The sequence below is a fragment of the Mus musculus genome, chromosome 13 (assembly GCF_000001635.26).
Source record: "Mus musculus strain C57BL/6J chromosome 13, GRCm38.p6 C57BL/6J".
NCBI classification, from domain to species: domain Eukaryota; kingdom Metazoa; phylum Chordata; class Mammalia; order Rodentia; family Muridae; genus Mus; species Mus musculus.
Genome location: NC_000079.6, coordinates 80,195,520 through 80,215,645, shown reverse-complemented (window position 1 = coordinate 80,215,645; position 20,126 = coordinate 80,195,520).

Below are 20,126 nucleotides of genomic sequence, written 5' to 3'. Positions count from 1 at the left end.
GAAACGGATATGGATATGTGAACATTTTCCAGCCATAAAAAAGGCAGAAGATGGAGGGAGAGGCAGAGAAGCATTGATGGAAGCAGAGATGACAGGAATACAATTACTGTGTTTGTAGAAGGAACCATCAGTCAAAAAATATGAGATGTCTCTTAAGGTTGAAAAAGGCAAAGAAATGGACCGGGAGAGCCCTCACAAGAGTCAATGATTACCAGAGCCATAGCCATCTAAAGTCCTATCTTGTACTTCTCTTGAACAATAGAACTTAACTGTTATAGATGGCCAGTTGTGCTTACCCACTGCCTTTACTTCATTTTGTGCTGATGTAGCAGAACATTTGTGGCTACATTTAGAAGAAAAATGCATACCTTTACAGTCTCAGTGCCTGAAAAATCATAGTTCTATCCCTTGGAATCTGATGAAGATTTTCTTGTTGTATCCACATGAGGAGACAAGGCAGGTTATAGGAGGCTAGGTGTGGCTTTTTGTGCCAGAAGAGAACTAAGAAAACTGCTCCTATATACACTTTCTATAGCTGGGTTAATACCCAAATTATGCACACCATTAAATTTCAGAATTTCATTGGGTGCTAAGCTTTACATACATTTTAGAGCATAGCAGTCACTAACTTCCAAACTATAGCAGTAATAATTGAATATATTGTTTTAGGGACTATGCTGGCTTAGTACATGAGTGTTTATAGTTTCTCCTCCAATAACCATAATTTACTAGCAATGAGAGTTAGTGAGGTTCCCTGTATCATGCTTGGTCCCTCTCTTGTAAAGTGGCTCTTAAATCTACAAATATTTGTCCTTACACTGACATATAAGTACAGTCTTCATTCCTCATCAAAAAAATTGTTCTGTGCAGCATAAGAATAACATTTTTAGAAATTCACAAAGAATCAAAGTGTAGAAATATGCACAATGGCTACATATACAGAATACTCCTGTATGTAAGGATCAGGCACATTTTTGAAGAGGAGACTGAAAGATTATAAGAGCCAGGGTATCGGGGAATGTGGTATAAGTTCGAGTCTCTTAATAGTGTCAGAAGCTGTACATATATTGTCTCACCAAGAATGCCCAAAGGTGAGCTGAACAAGGTTGATGCCAATGAACATGACATACTCACTGGAGTCTATGTATCCTCACCTCTACTGAAACTGCTGCAGGCAACTGAAGAAAGGTCCAACAAGAAAGGAAGTTTTTCTCAGGGAAGAGCACACCAATTGGTTTTCCAATGCTAAACCATCAACCTTGAAAACATTTGTACAACTAGCAGCAATATTCAGACAGAACAAATTATCATTAGATGTTTATGTATAGATACATGCTTACATGCACACAATAACAGTTAAAAAATAGACTATTAATTTTGAAGTAGAGAGTTATATGTGATGGCTTAGAAGGAAGAAAGGGAAGGGAGAATGTAACCAAAGTATAATTTCAAAAAATTTAAAATAAAAAATTAACTTTGTTCCTTGGGAGGGGGTGGGGGACTTTTGGGATAGCATTGGAAATGTAATTGAAGAAAATACGTAATAAAAAAAAATAAATGAAAAAAAATTAACTTTGAATGCAGAAAAAAATGATCATAAGAGACATATGTATTAATGTTCAATATATATGTGTGCATTCAATACATATCTGAGTATGTATGCATAACATATGTTTGCATATATATGTATGTGCCCAACACATATATGTATACATATACTATAAATTTATGTTTTTGTGGTATGCAATTATGTACATGGTGAGGATATTTCATGACAGCCCATGAAACTGGGATGAAGAAAGAGCAGAAATGATGAAGTTCTAATTCAATTAAAAACATATTGAAAATTCTATAAAACATGAGGATATTTTAACTCTGATGTTTGAATTTTGATAATTATATAAATAATAATCACTTGATTAATATTATATTTAGTCTGTGTCAGACAAGATTGTCAAAGACTAGAGAGCAAGTGTTGACAGTTTCATTTTCAGATATTTTTATATTTGTGTCCTGGTATTTTCACATTTTAGACTCATTTTACTTTATGCATGCATGTTTCTTCCTCATGTGACTTTATGCATTTAAAGAAATTTCTGTTCACCATGTTATTTATAATGATATGTTCCAGATTTTTAAAAAGCAGCAAAAATATGTTGCAGAAATATAATGAGTACCCATGACAGTAGTCATATTTCCAAGATGAAATGAAAATCAGTTTGATTTCTTTTTAGTCTGCTATTGGTTTTTGAAATGATCCTTGACTAATCCCACTGCATAAGCCTCAGAACAGTACTATGCAAGACTTCTTGATGCCTGTCAGAATGGCATAAATAACAAGAAGAACTAGTCTGACTTTATAAAATATACGAAGTGTTTACCATCAAAGTAACCTATAAAAGGTGACTAGGCATTTGCCAATAAAAGGTAGTTCTGGATGTCTGCTACCTCCTTAATTTAGATCTTCTCATTATGTATTACTAACTGCCATTAGACATCATGATAAAATCAACTTGTAGAAAAAAGGGTTTACTTGGAACTTATAGTTTCAAAGGGTTACAGTCCATGAGCATTATGGCGGAAAGGCAGGGTGCTAGATAAGTAGCTGGGAGCTCACATCTGGGGACACAGAACAAGGTAGAGAGAGAGGAGAGAAAGGAGAGAGCACCGAGACTCTTGCCCAATAGTGCCATCAACTGTGGACCAAAATATTTAAATATACAAACATAAATGTGCACATGTCGGGCCAGTGAGCACTGTCATTCAAACCTCCACAGTACTTTTACTTTGCGTTAAGCTTAGTATTTTTTGTTATCCAGCGTGACTTGAAAAATAACACACATCAATGTACTAAGCATTTTTTCCACTGCATGGTTTTAGCTCCTTTGTCAAAGACCAAGTGACTATAGGTGTGTGGGTTCATTTCTGGGTCTTCAATTCTATTCCATTGATCTACCTGTCTGTCATTGTACCATTACCATGCAGTTTTTTTTTTTTTTTTTTTTTTTTTTTTTTTTTTTTATCACAATTGCTCTGTAGTCCAGCTTAATATCAGGCATGGTGATTCCACCAGAGGTTCTTTTATTGTAGAGAACAGTTTTTGCTATCCTAGGTTATTTGTTATTCCAGATGAATTTGCAAATTGCCCTTTCTAACTCTGTGAAGAATTGAGTTAGAATTTTGATGAGGATTGCATAGAATCTGTAGATTGTTTTCAGCAAGATAGCCATTTTGAGTACATTAATCTTGCAAATCCATGAGCATGGGAGATCTTTCCATCTTTTTTAAATTGTTATTGTTTTTATTAGGTATTTTCTTCATTTACATTTCCAATGCTATCCCAAGAGTCCCCCATATCCCCCCACTCCCCTACCCACCCACTCCCACTTCTTGGCCCTGATGTTCCCCTGTACTGAGGCATATAAAGTATGCAAGACCAATGGGCCTCTCTTTCCACTGATGGCCTACTAGGTCATCTTCTGATACATATGCAGCTAGAGACACGAGCTCTGGAAGGGTACTGGTTAGTTCATATTGTTGTTCCACCTATAGGGTTGCAGATCCCTTTAGCTCCTTGGGTACTTTCTCTAGCTCCTCCATTGGGGGCCCTATGATTCATCCAATAGCTGACTGTGTGCCTCCACTTCTGTGTTTGCTAGGCAACTGCATAGCCTCACAAGAGACAGCTATATTAGGGTCCTTTCAGCAAAATCTTGCAAGTGTATGCAATGGTGTCAGCTTGTTGATTTCTTTCTTCAGAGACTTGAAGTTCTTATCATATAGATCTTTCACTTCCTTAGTTAGAGTTACACGAAGGTATTTTATATAATTTTTGACTATAGTGAAGGGTGTTGTTTCCTTAATTTCTTTCTCAGCCTGTTTATACTTTCTGTAGAGAAAGGCAAATAGTTTGTTTGAGTCAATTTTATATCCAACTACTGCACTGAAGCTATTTATCAGGTTTAGGAGTTCTCTGGTTGATTTTTTAGGCATATATATATATATATATATATATAATCATATCATATCAAATCATCATATCATATCATATATCATATCATCATAGTGATATTTTAATTTCTTCTTTCCAATTTCTTTCCATTGATCTCATCTTGTTGTCCAATTGCTCTGGCTAGAACTTCAAGTACTATATTGAATAGGTAGAGAGAAAGTGGGCAGCCTTGTCTACTCCATGATTTTAGTGGGATTGCTTTGACTTTCTCTCCATTTACTTTGATGTTGGCTACTGGTTTGCAGTAGATTGCTTCTATCATGTTTAGATATGGGCCTTGAATTTCTGATCTTTCCAAGACTTTTATCATGAATGGGTGTTGGATTTTGTCAAACGCTTCCTCAGCATCTAACAAGATGATCATGTAGTTTTTGTCTTTGAATTTGTTTATATAATGAATTACATTGATGGATTTCCACATATTAAACCATCCCTGCATCCCTGGGATGAAGCCAAAACATCCAATGGAAAAAAAAGACAGTATGGTCAACGAATGGTGCTGACTCAACTGACAGTTATCATGTAGAAGAATGCAAATTGATCCATTTTTATCTCCTTGTGCAAAGCTCAATTCTAAGGGGATCAAGGAACTCCACATAAAACCAGAGACACTGGCACTTATAGAAGAGAAAGTGGGGAAAAGCCTCGAAGATATGAGCACAGGGGAAAAAATTCCTGAACAGAACAGTAATGGCTTGTGCTGTAAGATATAGAATCAACAAATGGGACCTAATAAAACTGCAAAGCTTCTGTAAGGCAAAACACACTGTCAATAAAACAAAAAGGCCACCAACAGATTAGGAAAAGATCTTTACCAATCCTAAATCAAATAGGGGACTAATATCCAATATATATAAAGAACTCAAGAAGATGGAGTCCAGAAAATCAAATAACACTATTAAAAATGGGGTACAGAGCTAAACAAAGAATTCTCAACTGAGGAATACTGAATGGCTGAGAAGCACCTGAAAAAAATGTTCAACATCCTTAATCATCAGGGAAATGCAAATCAAAACAACCCTGAGATTCTACCTCACACCAGTCAGAATGGCTAAGATCAAAACTTCAGGTATCAGCAGATGCTGGTGAGGATGTGGAGAAAGAGAAACACTCCTCAATTGCTGGTGAGATTTCAAGCTGGTACAACCACTCTGGAAATCATTCTGATTGTTCCTCAGATAATTGGACATAGTACTACCGGAAGATCCAGCAATTCTTCTCCTGGGTATATACCCAGAAGACATTCCAACTTGTAATAAGGACACATGCTCCACTATGTTCATAGCAGCCTTATTTATAATAGCCAGAAGCTGGAAAGAACCAAGATGTCCTTTAACAGAGGAATGGATACAGAAATTGTGATACATTTACAAAATGGAGTACTACTCAGCTATTAAAAATAATTAATTTATGAAATTTTTAGGTAAATGGATAGATCTGGAGAGTATCGTCCTGAGTGAGGTAACCCAATCACAAAAAAATACACATGATATGCACTCACTGATAAGTGGATATTAGCCCAGAAACTTAGAATATCTAAGATACAGTTTGCAAAACACATGAAGCTCAAGAAGAAGGAAGACCAAAGTGGAGATAGTTAGTTCCTTCTTAAAATGGGGAACAAGATACCCATGGTAGGAGTTACAGACACAAAGTTCAGAGCTGACACAGAAGGAAGGACCATCCAGAGACTGCCCCACCTGGGGATCTATCCCATAAACAACCACCAAACTCAGACACTATTGCACATGTCAGCAAGATTTTGCTGACAGAACCCTTATAAAGCTATCTCTTGTGAGGTTATTCCAGTGCCTGGCAAATACAGAACTGGATGCTCACAGTCATATATTGGATAGAACACAGGGCCCCCAAGGAAGGAGCTAGAGAAAGTACCCAAGGAGATAAGAGGGTCTCCCACCCTATAGAAGGGACAATAATATGAAATAACCAGTATCCCCCAGAACTTATGTCTCTCATTGCATATGTAGCAGAGGATGGCCTAGTCGGCCATCAATGTGAGGAGAGGTCCTTGGTCTTGTGAAGAATATATTCCCCAGTATAGAGGAATGCCATGGCCATGAAGCAGGAGTAGGTGGGTTGGGGAGCAGGGCACGGGGGGGGGGTGTATAGGGGACTTTCAGAGTGGAAACTAGGAAAGGGGATAGCATTTGAAATGTAAATGAAGAAAATATCTAATGGAAAATTAACATTTAAAAAAATATGCTAAGCATTTCTAGTTAATTATATATTCTAGTTAAATGGAATACTTTTTCCTCTCTGAGTAGATATTCCTTTGTTCAGATCTTTCAAGAAGTATCCCCCTACCAATTGCTTATGCTGAACCCTACCTCACTTACTTTCTTCCTTCATAAATATTGAAGTTAGAACAGCACATTTTTCCCTGGAAAATTTGACTTCTAAGGAAAGATCATGAACTTCTACTTCATTTTGTGATTTAATGTTACGTACTTTAAACATGCATTGTTTCTATTGTCATGGTTTCATTAGTGTTGGTAATATAATATACCCAGGCATAAACTATTTTAAGGAAAAATGTATTTATATGGCTTCTAATTCCAGGTTACCAGCATTGCAGTAGGTACATCAAGGCAGGAACTGAAAGCAGCTTGACATAATGCAGTCAAGAACAAAGGGAAACACATACAAGCATGCTGTGCCTTGCTTGCTCTTGTCAGTTTTTTTATACTGTTCAGCCTATGAAATGTGCTGTCCACATTTATGGTGTGTGTTAACACCTCAATTAATTCAATTAAGAAAAACCTCTGCTAGGTAAGCCTTCAGCCAATCTGACATGTAATCCCTCAGTCTGTCTCAATTTCCTAGTGGCACTATGTTCTATGAAGTTGACAATAAAAAGTCAAACAAAAATCCTACCTGTTTACAACAGAGTAGAATGTTCTGGGTAAAAGCAACTGCCTGCCTGCCTGCTGCCTTCCCCCCTCCCTCCCTCCCTCCCTCCCTCCCTCCTTCCCTCCCTCCCTCCCTCCCTTCCTTCCTTCCTTCCTCTGTCTTTCTTTTCCTCTCTCTCTCTCTCTCTCTCTCTCTCTCTCTCTCCTTCCTCTCATTCTTTCTCTCTTATTTTTTGAAAAGTTTTATTCCTCATAATATGGGCTGTATTACAGTATAAAAATAAGATTCTAGCGGATTTGATTTCATGTCTTATCATGTTGCTATATTTTTAAGTTGATTATTAGCTATCTTTAAATATTTTTTGTTGTTGATAAACTATAGACTGGTAGTCATAATTTCCCCTTTTCATCTTAACATTGCTTTTAAAAACAATCTCTTTTTTGAGAAATATGTAAACATGGGGAAGAAAATAAATATAAAATTCTAGCTGTTTGATTTATTTAAAATTACACTGATATCTAACAAAAATAACAATTTATAAGCATGACTGACCCATTACCTTCATAAGTCTATAATACTGTGAGTTTCTCATTTCAATAAAATTAATAGGACTTTTATGAATAATTCAGTTCACTCTTAAAGTCTAAATTTTGCATAAAAGAATAAAGCCATTGTTTCACTTTCATTTCAATTTATAATTCACGTTTCATGTTTCAAAAATATCCATTTCCAAAAATGATAGCTGAATTGACAATCAATATAATTCTCTTCATATAAATTAATTTTCTTATTCATGTTTGATCTTGATTAATGTTGTAGATACAACTATACTCAGCAGTTAATAGATGAAGAAAATAGGACACATTTAGATACCCTAATACTATATGAGTTCAACTGTTAACAGTAAATCATAGATTCGAACTTGTAGTGTATAGTGTTGAGCCACTGATCCCTGTATTTTCTGCATGGGTTTCCAAAGAGTGGTTGGTGCCCTAGTAACTTTTCCCTCTCACTCCTCACTTCATGGGCTTGAACTTCGGGATGTTTCCATTTGTTACCTAAATTGGTTTACGTTATGTAAATCTTGCTTTGCCTTCACAGAAGTTAGGAGCAGCACTTTTATTATCACCTCAAGTACTTGGCTGGTGCATTAAATGGAAACAGACAGCACCCATGCTGAAGACCAGCAAAATCATCAATTTTTAAATGTCACATAACTGAAATTTTGTCTAAATAAAAGTTGCCATCCAATAAAATATTTCTAATGTTCTCTTCTTTCCTTATTTAAAACTAATTAAGAATTTGAGAATGAAAAAATATTCACATTCAAGAAAGAAAACTACAAAACCACAGGACTTATAGTTATAAAATATATTTTGAGAATTGCTTATATTCAACTTATATTACTGACTAAATCATTTTTTATCTTTCCAACAAAGCAACTAATAGAATAGTTTTGCTTCATGATTTTGTTTTTCCAAGCAAAGATGACAGTATTTGGTATTTTTTAGGAGTAAAAATGTTTTGTTAGAAACACCTGAAGCATGTTTCAAACATATCCATCACATTTGAAAATTATTAGCAAAGTCTATTGAAATAGGAACTGTTAAATACTTGCCTGTGTTTTGCTGGTGTGAAAATGATCTACACCCCACCAGTAGGTTTAATGCTGTTGTAGATTTCAGCAATGTCTATGAACAGAACAATTAGGCCTTAGGTGGATGGAGTTAATTCTCACTATAAGGCTGCTTGTTGTGAGGTTTCCTCTCATATATATCTCATAATGTTTCCTGTTGATTGATCTAATTATATACACATGGTTTTATTGGAGCTTTGTGAATCTGGAGATACTCATGGTTGCTTAATGTTCTAAAAGCACAATTGCCTTTAGGCTTACCAAGATTGTTTCCATAATCCTTAAGGGAGAAAACTAAGCCTTGAGATTTTTGAAATACTATGACAAAATCAAACTCCTGGACCTATTTCCTATTGGAATTATTATTATTACATTTTTACTGGATATTTTCTATACATACATTTCAAATGTTATCCCCTTTCCCGGTTTCTCCCTGGAAACCTGCAATCCTATCCACCCTCTGCCTGCTTCTATGAGGGTGTTTCCCCACTCACCCACCCACCCCTGCCTCCCTGCCCTTGATTTCCCTACACTGGGATATCTGCTTTTCACAAGACCAAGGGCCACTTCTCCCATTGATACCCAACTAGGCCATCCTCTGTTACATAAGCAACTAGAGTCATGGGTCCGTCCATGTGCACTCATTGCTTGGTGGTTTAGTCCCTGAGAGTTCTGAGAGTCTGGTCGGTTGATATTGTTTTTCCTATGGGGTTGCAAACCCCTTCAGTCCTTTCTCTAACTCTTCCATTGGGGCACCCGTGCTCAGTCCAATGGTTGGCTGTGAGGATCTGCCTCTGTATTTGTCAAACTCTTGCAAAACCTCTCAAAAGACAGCTATATCAAGCACCTGTCAGCACACACTTCTTGGCATCCACAGTAGAGTCTGCTTTTGGTGACTGTATATAAGGTGGACACCCAAGAGAGGCAGTCTCTGGATGGAATTTCTTTCAGACTCTGCTCCACACTTGTCTCCATATTTGCTCCCATGAGGATGTTGTTCCCAATTCTGAGAAGGACTGAAACACCCACACTATTCCTTCTTCTTCAGCTTCATATGGTCTTTGAATTGTATATTTGGTATTCTGAGCTTTTGGGCTAATATTCACTTATTAGTGAATGCATTCTATGTGTGTTCTTTTGTGATTGGGCTACATCACTCAGGATGATATTTTCTAGTTCCATCCAGTGCCTAAGAATTTCATGAAGTCATTGTTTTTAATAGCTGGGTAGTACTCCATTGTGTACATGTACCACATTTTCTGTATCCATTCCACTGTTGAGGGACCTCTGGTTGTTTCCAGCTTCTGGCTCTTATAAATAATATGAACATAGTGGAGCATGTGTCTTTGTTATATGTTGGAATACCTTTTGGGTATATACTCAGGAGAGGTATATCTGAGTTCTGAAGTACTACTATATCCAATTTTATGAGGAAGCACCAGACTGATTTCCATAGTGGTTGTACCAGCATGCAATACCACCAACAATGGAGGTATCTTTCTTCACACCCTTGCGAACATCTGCTGTCACCTGAGTTTGATCTTAGCCCTTCTGACTGGTGTGATGTAGAATCTCAGGGTAGTCTTGATTTGCATTTTCCTGATGACAAAGGATTTTGAACTTTTCTTTAGGTGCTTCTCAGGTATTCAAGTTTCCTCAGACACTATTGCATATGCCAGAAAGATTTTGTTGAAGGGACCCTGTTATAGCTGTCTCATATGAGGCTATGCCAGGGCCTGGCAAATACAGACAAAAATGGATGTTCACAGTCAACTATAAGATGGAACACAGGGCCCCCAATGGAGAAGCTAGAGAAAGCACCCAAGGAGCTGAAGGGGTCTGCAACCCTATAGGTGGAACAACAATATGAACTAACCAGTACCCCTCCTCCCCCTGAGCTGATATCTCTAGCTGCATATGTAGCAGAAGTTGTCCTAGTCAGCCATCACTGGGAAGAGAGGCGCCTTGGTATTGCAGACTTTATATAACCCAGTACAGGGGAATGCCAGGGCCAAGAAGCCAGAGTGGGTGGGTAGGGGAACAGGGCAGGGGGAGGGTATAAGGAACTTTCAGGATAGCATCTGAAATGTATATAAAAAAATATCTAATAAAAAATTCTTTCTTTACCTCTGTATCCTATTTTTTCAGTATTTAAAAACTTTAATAAAGTTTTATATTTTATGTTACCATACTGTTTCTTCTTCTCAGTCTATCTTTCTTTTTTTTTATTACGTATTTTCCTCAATTACATTTCCAATGCTATCCCAAAAGTCCCCCACACCGCTCCCCCACTCCCCTACCCACCCATTCCCATTTTTTGGCCCTGGCATTTCCCTGTACTGGAGCATATAAAGTTTGCCTATCCAATGGGCATCTCTTTCCAGTGATGGTCGACTAGGCCATCTTTTGATACATATGCAGCTAGAGTCAAGAGCTCCGGGGTACTGGTTAGTTCATAATGTTGTGCCTACAGGGTTGCAAATCTCTTTAGCTCCTTGGATACTTTCTCTAGCTCCTCCATTGGGGGCCCTGTGATCCATCCAATAGTTGACTGTGAGCATCCACTTCTGTGTTTGCTAGGCCCCGGCCTAGTCTCACAAGAGACAGCTATATCACGGTCCTTGCAACAAACGCTTGCTAGTGTATGCAATGGTGTCATCCTTTGGAGGCTAATTATGGGATGGATCCCTGGATATGGCAGTCTCTAGATGGTCAATCCTTTTGTCTCAGCTCCAAACTTTGTCTCTGTAACTCCTTCCATGGGTGATTGTTTTCAATTCTAAGAAGGGGCAAAGTGTCCACACTTTGGTCTTCGTTCTTCTTCAGTTTCATGTGTTTTGCAAATTGTACCTTATATCTCACTATACTAAGTTTCTGGGCTAATATCCACTTATCAGTGAGTACATATCATTTGAGTTCTTTTGTGATTGTGTTACCTCACTCAGGTTGATGCCCTCCAGGTCCAACCATTTGCCTAGGAATTTCACAAATTCATTCTTTTTAATAGCTGAGTAGTACTCCATTGTGTAAATATACCACATTTTTTGTATCCATTCCTCTGTTGAGGGGCATCTGGGTTCTTTCCAGCTTCTGGCTATTATAAATAGGGCTGCTATGAACATAGTGGAGCATATTTCCTTCTTACCCGTTGGGACATCTTCTGATATATGCCCAGGAGAGGTATTGTGGGATCCTCCGGTAGTACTATTTTTTTTAAATAGGGATATTTGATTCTCTGGAGTCTAACTTCTTGAGTTCTTTGTATATATTGGACGTTAGCCTCTATTGGGTGTAGGGTTTCTAAATATCTTTTCTAATCTGGTCGTTGCCTTTTTGTCCTACTGACAGTGCCCTTTGCCTTACAGAAATTTTGAAAAAAAATTTTTAATATTTTTTATTACATATTTTCCTCAATTACATTTCCAATGCTATCCCAAAAGTCCCCCATACCCTCCTACCCCCACTTCCCTACCCACCCATTTCCATTTTTTTGGTCCTGTCGTTCCCCTGTACTGGGGCATATACAGTTTGCATGTCCAATGGGCCTCTCTTTCCATTGATGGCCGACTAGGCAAACTTTGAAATTTTATGAGTTCTCATTTGTCTACTGTTGATCTTAAAGCATATGCCATTGGTGTTCTGTTTCCCAATGTTCTCTTCTATTAGTGTCAGTTTATTTGATTTTCCTTGATCCACTTGGACTTGTGCTTTGTACAAGGAGATAAGAATGGATCAATTCACATTCTTCTACATGCTGACTGCCAGTTGAACAAGCACCATTTGTTGAAAATGCTGTCTTTTTTTCCACTGGATGCTTTTAGCTCCATTGTCAAAGGTCAAGTGACCAGATGTAAGTGGGTTCATTTCTAGGTCTTCAGTTCTATTCCATTGATCTACCTATCTGTCATTTTACCAGTACCATGCAGTTCTTAATCACAATTGCTCTATAATACAGCTTGAGGTCAGGGATGGTGATTTCCCCAGAAGTTCTTTTATTGTTAAAATAGTTTTTGATATCTTGGGTTTAATGCTATTCCAAATCAATCTGGAATATGTTCTTTCTAACTCTATGAAGAATTGAGATGGAGTTTTGATGGGAATTGTGTTGAATCTGTAGATTGCTTTTTGCAAGAATGCCATATTAATCCTGCTGACCCATGAGTATGGGAGATCTTTCCATCTTCTGAGATCTTCTTTGAATTCTTTCTTCAGAGACTTGAAGTTCTTTTCATACAGGTCTTTACCTTGCTTGGTTAGAGCTACACCAAGATATTTTATTTTATTTGTGACTATTGGGAAGGGTGTCATTTCTCTAATTTCTTTCTCAGCCTGTTTATCCTTTAAGTAGAGGAAGGCTACCGATTTGTTTAAGTTAGTTTTATATCTGGCCACTTTGCTGAAGTTGTTTGTAAGGTTTAGTTGTTCTCTGGTTGAATTTTGGGTTTCTTTGAGTTGGGAGACTTTTAATGACTGGTGACTGCTATTTCCTTGGGGATATGGGACTATTTAGATGTTTTATCTGATCCTGATTTAACTTTGGCACCTAGTAACTGTCTAGAAAATTGTCCTTTGATCCAGATTTTCCAGTTTTGTTGACTTTTGTAGTCAACAAAACTGGCTTTTGTAGTAGAATCTGATTTTTTTTTAATTTTATTTTCTTGGTTTCTGTTCCCTTTTTGTTTCTGATTTTTGTCAATTTTGACTCTGTCTTTGTGCCTTCTGGTTAGTCTGGCTAAGGGTTATCTATCTTGTTGATTTTCTCAAAGAACCAGCTCCTGGTTTTGTTGATTCTTTGTATAGTTCTTTTTATTTCTACTTGGTTGATATAAGCCTTGAGTTTGATTATTTCCTGCCTTCTACTCCTCTTGGGCATGTTTGCTTCTTTTTGTTCTAGAGCTTTCAAATGTGTTGTCAAGCTGCTAGTCTATGCTCTCTCCAGTTTTTTGTTTGTTTGTTTGTATTTTTTTTTAGGCACATAGAGTCATGAGTTTTTTTCTTAGCACTGCTTTCATTGTGTCCTGCAAGTTTTGAAACGATGTGCCTTTATTTTCATTAAATTCTAAAAGTCTGTAATGTCTTTCTTTATTTCTTCCTTGACCAAGTTATCATTGAGTAGAGTATTGTTCAGCTTCCTTGTATATGTGGGCTTCCTATAGTTTTTGTAGTTATTGAAGACCATCCTTTTTATGTGTTGATCTGATAGGATGCATGGGATTATTTCAACCTTCTTGTATCCGTTGAGGACTGTTTTGTGACTGATTATATGGTCAGTTTTGGAGAAGATACTATGAGGTGCTGAGAAGATAGTATATTCTTTTGTTTTAAGTTGACATGTTCTATTGATAACTATTAAATCCATTTAATAACATCTGTTAGTTTCACTGCATCTCTGTTTAGTTTCTCTTTCCATGGTCTGTCCATTGTGGAGAGTAAGGTGTTGAAGTTTCCCACTATTATTATGTGAGGTTCAATGTATGGTACGGGTTTTAGTAAACTTTCTTTTATGGATGTGTTATCCTTGCATTTGGAGCATATATGTTCAGAATTGAGAGTTCATCTTGGTAGATTTTTACTTTGACTAGTATGAAGTGTTCTTTCTTATCTTTTTTGATAACTTTTGGTTGAAAGTCAATTTTACTCTATTTTAGAATAGTTACTAATACTTGTTTCTTGGGACCGTTTGCATGGAAATTCTACCTCCATCTTGAGGTAGTGTCTGCCTTTGTCACTGAGATGAGTTTCCTGTATGCAGCAAAGTGCTGAGTCCTGTTTATGTATACAGTCAGTTAGCTGATGTCCTTTTATTGTGGAATTGAGTCCATTGATGTTAAGAGATATTAAGGAAAAGTGATTGTTGCTTACTGTCATTTTTTGTTATTAGAGGTGGAATTATGTTTGTGTGGCTACCTTCTTTTAGGTTGGTTGAAAGATTACTTTCTTCTTCTTCTAGGGTGTAGTTTCTCTCCTTGTTTTGGAGTTTTCCATTTATTATCCTTTGTCTGGCTGGATTTGTGGAAAACATATTGTGTACATTTGGTTTTGTCATGGAATATCCTGTTTTCTCCATCTATGGTAAGTTAGAGTTTTGCTGGGTATAGTAGCCTGTGCTGACACTGGGTTCTCTTAGGGTCTGTATGACATCTGCCCAGGATCGCCCGCTTTTTAGAGTCTCTGTTGAGAAGTCTGGTGTAATTCTGATAGGTTTACCTTTTTATGTAACTTGACCTTTTTCCCTGACTGCTTTTAATATTCTTTCTTTGTCTTGTGCATTTGGTGTTTTGATTATTATGACATGAGGGGAGTTTCTTTTCTGGTCCAGTCTATTTGGAGTTCTGTAGGCTTCTTGTAAGTACATGGGCATCTCTTTCTTTAGGTTAGGCAAGTTTTCAGCTATAATTTTGATGAAGATATTTACTGTCTCTTTAATTTGGGAATCTTTGCTCTCTTCTATACTTATTATCCTTAGGTTTGATCTTCTCTTGTGTCATGGATTTCCTGGACTACTCTGTTTAGGAGCTTTTTCCATTTTTCTTTTACTTTGAATTTTGTGTCAATTTTTTCCTATGGTATCTTCTGCACCCGAGATTCTCTCTTCTATTTCTTGTCTTTTATTGGTGTTTATTGAGACTCTGGCTCCTGATATCTTTCCTAGGTTTTTTATCTCCAGAGTTGTCACTCTTTGTGATTTCTTCATTGTTTTTATTTACAATTTTAGATCCTGGGTGGTTTTGTTCTATTCTTTTATATGTTTGGTTGTGTTTTCCTTTAATTCTTTAAGGGATTTGTGTGTTTCCTCTTTAAGGGTTTCTGCCTGTCTACCTGTGTTTTCCTGTATGTCTTTAAGGGTGTTATTTATGTCTTTCCTAAAGTCCTCTATCATCATCATTAAAAGTGATTTTAAACCAATTCTTGCTTTTCCAGTGTAATGGGGTATCCAGGACTTCCTATGGTGGGAGAACTGGGTTCTGATGATGCCAAATAAAATTGCTTTCTGTTGCTTATGTTCTTTGCTTGCCTCTTGCCATCTGGATATATCTGGTTCTACCTGCCCTTGCTGAGTCTTACTAGATCTTCTTGCTCTTGTGATCCTGACTGTGTTAGATCTCCTCAGAGTTCAGTGGTATCTGTGATCCTGTGACTCTGTGAGCCTGTGATCCTGAGATCCTGGGAATCATGCTGTCTCTGGAATACTGATATACGGGCATGACCAAGCTCCTGAGATCCTGTGATCCTGTGATCCTGTGAGTGTTAGAGCACCTCGGAGTTGAGCTTCCTCTTGGTGTTGTGGAACTAGGTGTGGAGCCAGTGCCCAAGTTCTGGTCAGGGCACAGGCTCAGAGCAGAAGGAGTTGTTTTCAGGAGAGTCTTCTTAATTTTTTAACAGTCTGTTTTGAATGAATGTTATTCATGGCCCCATGAGGATATATTTATTTATGTGAGCTTGTATAATAAGAGCTTTACTTTATTATCCTCAATTTTTAAATTTATGAATTGAGTAATTGGTGAAAAGTATACATTGAATCAATCATACCACAGTAATCAGTGACCTGTAGAACAATGGAACTAGTTCAGTGCAAGGCAAATAATAGTCTTTAAATTACTACACTTTATGTGTATAGACAAGGAACATTTTATTATTTTAATAACTTTAAATGTTTTCCTTGAACAGTCAAATATTAGAAATAAATATCTGTGAATCTCACTATTTTATTGGTTTTAAAAGTTTTGAAACCTGAAACTGTGTGCATGATATGTTCTTTACTTTTCATCTGCATATGTAGTCATTGTACTTTTCCTTTACTGCTGGTATTGCTTCTACTATAATGTTGACCAGTGGTATGACTCTGTTCGCTACTCACTGTATTGTCTGGATGTTTTAAATGCCATTTTTAAAGAATGTGTGAGCTCACTGGAAGTCCAAAACCAAATTTTAAAGCTTATTTCAGTAGAACTATTCTATTTTTGATTAAATCATTCTTATAAGCAAAATGTTGTAGAATATGCAACAGAATACTGCAGAGTCCTCTTTAGTTTGTGGTATTTAAACCTGTGTCCTCTCTGCAAAGATGCACTCAGTGCAGTCAGGTATACTCAGTGGGAGGCTTTAGAGGAGCTAAACAAATGAGTGGTTTCAGTGCCTAAAATGGAAAGAAAGAAATGAGATTTGATTAAAAGCATAGAGCTCTTCTGAAAAGAATCATATCCTTTATTTATAGTACATAACTTGGCTAACCTTGACAGGAGAGAGCTTTCTCATAAATGTAGACAACCTTACATGACTCAATTAATTCTCCAAAGAAGGTACATGATCTTTTCTGAAGATTAAGATCTGTGGATCCTTCAGACTCAGGCATCATCATGTCATAGGGAAAGAAAGTTTGGCAAAGAAAATAAAATTTAACAGAGCTTTATGGCTCAGAAGGGGTCAAAAGTCAAATGTGACCTGAGATTATTTAAATGGGATTCCCAATGCCATAGTTCACATGCTCATTTCAAAACATCTCATTACACAAATATCTTATGAAGGATTCCTACTTTTTATTTAAGTCTGCAGATATTTATGAAGTCTTATTGTTAGGTACTACATTGAACAATGCGTTTTTTTAAGAAATGGATCTTTATCTGCAAATGAAGATTTTACAGATTGAATACTGAAGCAGAAAGTGATGAAGGAACTTTCCTGTGGCACTCAGGAGGCAGAAGTCAATCCAGGAATTTTGGTTGCATTCTTATATCTAAGCAGCATTGCCTAATTGGAAAATAAATGTTCTAGGTATGAATTTTATGAAACTGGAAAGATTCTTCTTCCACTTCCTTGTCCTCCCCCTCCTCTTCCTTTTCTTCTTCTGCCTCTTCCTCTTCTTTTTTTATAAAAACCCAGACACTATTGCATACGCCAGCAAGATTTTGATGAATGGACCCTGATATAGATGTCTTGTATGAGGCTATGCCAGTGCCTGGCAAATACAGAAGTGGATGCTCACAGTCATATATAGGATGGAACACAGGGCCCCCAATGGAGGCGCTAGAGAAAGTACCCAAGGAGCTGAAAGCGTCTGCAATCCTATAGGTGGAACAACAATATGAACCTATCAGTACCCCCAGAGCCCATGTTTCTAGCTGCATATGTATCAGAAGATGAACTAGTTGGCCATCATTGGGAAGAAAGGTCCCTTGGTTTTGCAAACTTTATATGTCTCAGTACAGGGTAATGCCAGGGCCAAGAAGTGGGAGTGGGTGAGTAGGGGAGAAGGGCGGGGGTGGGGTGGGTATAGGGAACTTTTGGGATAGCATTTGAAATGTAAATAAAAAATATCTAAAAAACAAACCAACCAACCAACCAAACAAAAAACAAATCAAACTGCACAATACCAATCTAGATATACCCAGAACCTGGCACTTCTAAAATAAAACAAACAAACAAACAAAAAAAAACATTCTCTATTTCAATACTTTTTTTTTTTTAACCATTTAACCAACAATTTTATTTCTTTCTCTGGCCTTTTTATACTTTCTTAGACAATTTTTTTTTTTTTTAGAAAATTATCTCAGAAATAAAATGTTACATAAAATGAGCATTACAAAAGGATATTGATATTAATTTCAAAGCAATGTTTTACTCTAAAATATTCATTAAAAGTTCAAAGCAACAGTTTTTATGTGACTTTGTCTTATTTATCATTGTGCATACCTGTGACTTTGTCCTTGGGGATAAATATCTTTCCTTGAACATAAAATTTTCCCAAGTCTATTTCTCTTTTTAGTGTAATTATTAAAACTCATTGTATTTCTTACTAGGCAGCCTTTACTTGGTGCTTATTCTAAACAAAAAACAAAATAACATTCTATATTTCAGTACTTATTGTTTCATATTCTGTTTTCTTCTGAACCACTTAGGGTGTACTAATGCAGTGAAAGTTGGGATTTAAGAAGTAATAATTTTTAATGTACTTATTAGTAGGAATAATATGTACTGAAACATATTTTTACATTGCTTTATTTCTATTCTATTTTTTTATTCTGGACAATAACTTTAAATCCCTTTGTTGTTTGTAATTTAGTCTGTTCCTTAACGTTTTTCAGATAAACTGATGACTATAGCTATGATAGGACTATTCAACTGAAGATTTAGTCACAGATTCAGTGTAGTTGAAATATAGTATTACTCCTAAAGAGATATGGTAGACAATGTTGTATAAAGCAGATATGTAGCTATGCTCTGGATTTGGATTAACACTAGTGTGTTCAAAACATAGCTTACATTAAGCAAAATGAAAATGTGGCATGTGATTGTAATTAGTGGGTTTGCTTTCTTATGTGCATAATATGAGCTTGTAATGGAAGTAATGTCATATACTATTTAACTCTGACATTTAGTGGTTGCCCTGGTAGATGGTCTTCCCTTTACTTAAGTGCCATTACTTTTATGTAGTCCATTTTCATTGCATTTAGTCCCATTTTAGTAATAATGCTTGCATGATTTACCAGGCAAATGCAATCTTTGCCCTGAATGGCACAGTGCAAGAAAAAAATGGAAGCTGTTAAGAGTCTGAATGGCAAAAAAGTATTATTGACCTATGCTGGCAGCCATGTGTTTCAATTATTTTCAAGAATCCATTTGTCAAATAAGTGAAGCGATGTGGGACATCAAGTTCAAGCTGGGGTTAGTGCCTTTCTATAGCTGATATGATGTATCCTCTGTAGCCATTTAATTGAATTACCCAATTTATTTTTCAAGCAACAATGCTCTACCAAGAGCCATGACATTAAACAATTAAATATGAGTTTAAAAGTCTGCATTTTGCGTAGTCCATCATTCCTCTGCAGCAGAAAGTGAGCCCAAGGGCCTGAGGATTTCTGATTTCGTACTGAAAAATTTAGTTTTCAAGGGGAAATACCCCAAGAGTTCTATAGGCAAAAATATTAAAAGTAACATTTCATAATTCTTATTCATTTTAGCATAATGGTTATGTAAACATTGAGAAAGTGACTGATAATGTTCAGTAATTTCTTGCAACATATTCTTCTATGTGTTTGAATATTCTGGGCTGTCACCATTAGCATTAGCTAATGCTCAATGGGTTTGATCAATAATGCAAATGCCTGTTTATTTTGTGTCATAGATGTTATAAACTTGAAACTGAAATAATAATGTGCAAACAAGAAAAGTGACATAACAAAACATGTTGAAATGGGTTATTCTGTTGGGAAATTATGATATTTTCATATTACTGAAATGTTTGAGCCTTTTGCTACTTAAGAAGTCTTTGAAACTTTTAAAAAGTAGAAAGTTAACTGCTTATAACTTTTCCTTTTAAAGGCATGGAGTGGAGGAAAAAAGAACATGAAAAAATTCAAACCTTATAGTTTGGATTCAGATAATTGTTGTTGGATATTTAATTTTAGTTTATTTTTGTTGATATGAGAATTTCATTTTAAGTACTAAGGCTCCTTTAAGTTGTTTTCTTTTGTGGCTAACTTAGACACACAGTTATGTTTTTGATCTGGGGAGAATAATTACTGTGACTCAAAGAACAGAAGTGACTTATATGTTTTTTTCAATTAACATCCAACAATTAAATTTTAATATGGTCAGGGAATTGTTCAG